Below are 1,572 nucleotides of genomic sequence, written 5' to 3'. Positions count from 1 at the left end.
GTCCAGATTATGCCAAAACCGCCAGAAATCAACTTGTTACTTGCCAGAAATCGTTTCAACTCCTTCTCCTCCACTCTGACAACAACCATTCCTGACATGCGCAGTTGTAGGTCAGCCTCCCCAATCTAAACTTGCAGTTTACCTGTGCTTTTTATAGGGAGCACCCTCTAGTGTCATTGGCTGCCACAACACCACAATTACCCTGCCAGCAGGTGCAATTCATCCTGCCACACTAACTTTGGCAAAAAAAAAAAAAAAGGAAAAAAAGAGCAAATGTCATGAAAATCACAGGATTTCAGATCCGCCGAATCCACCTCCCTGGCACAGAGGGAAGAGATTTTTGCTGAGACCCCACCCACATAAAAAATCCAAGCAAGCGGATTGGTTAGTGCTTCGTTTGGGGTGTCAGCTTCACAGCTACAGGTTTTCACATCAGAATTTCTCACATGACCGGCAAGTCAGCTCCAGGAGCTGAGAGAAGCTGACATCCAGGCGCTCCGTCCAAACACGACGGACAATTCGACGGCCGAGGGACTCCATCCTCATCCGCCACTCCACCGAGACACGCCGCAACAGCAGCAAGCAGCCAGCCCAACCGGCAAGGTAGATGATATTTACCAAAGTTAGGATAACTTATGGTCGATGCTTGTATACACGCCATAGGACGCTTGTGTGCTGTTGTTTTTCGAAAATGATGTCCGTCATTTGCGTCTTTGATCCTCCTACAGAGGGCTCGACACACGGGCAGCGACAAACTACAGCGGCTGTCATCGCAGCCAGGTTAAAAACCCGACACACGGGACGCGATAGCGATCACAGCGTTGCGAATCGCGCACTTTCAGGTCGCTTGTCTTCACGAAATTTGATTGGTTCTTGACTCTGAGTCACGAACCAATCAAATTTTGTGAAGACAAGCGACCTGAGAGCGCGATTCGCAACGCTGCAATCGCTAAGGTAAATTTGGTCAAAACAGACCTGCAGATGCCTGTAAAGCCAAATGGGATGCATTTTCCTGCAGCGATACTGCACAGCTACATACATCTGCCGCCACCGCCGCCATCTTCTATAATAAAATAAAATAAAAAATAAACTTTTTCTTTCAACTATCTGTGTGTGTAAATGTGCGCATATTCACCACTTCACTAGTCTCATCGCGGAGTAGCTAAAAACTTCAGATCGGAGAGGCGGCAGTGCAGCGCACCTCTTCCGGCGGAGTCTACTCTGCACAGACCCATTCTGTAACCTGTTACATCGGTGAAACGGAAAACCCTCACTTTTATTACAAAAACACTTAGTTTTTGTTTGAAACCTGACATTTCGTTGGTAGACTGCTGCTATGAACATGATCACCAGCAGAGAAATCATTAGGCCCATTTATTAYAAAAGGGTGCAGCTTTGTAAAAAATAAAATAAAATTACAGAACATAAAAAGTCTGCAATTTCCATTTTTATATAGCCTATATTTTATATCTAAAGATACATTTAGGATATTGAATAACGATGTCATTATGTCATCTTGAACTGGAGCCTCCACCTTAATTGTAAATCTGACGCCATTTAATAGTATTGTGC

Source organism: Austrofundulus limnaeus, unplaced genomic scaffold (genome assembly GCF_001266775.1).
Source record: "Austrofundulus limnaeus strain Quisiro unplaced genomic scaffold, Austrofundulus_limnaeus-1.0 Scaffold49, whole genome shotgun sequence".
Lineage (NCBI taxonomy): Eukaryota > Metazoa > Chordata > Actinopteri > Cyprinodontiformes > Rivulidae > Austrofundulus > Austrofundulus limnaeus.
This window is presented reverse-complemented; position numbering follows the sequence as displayed.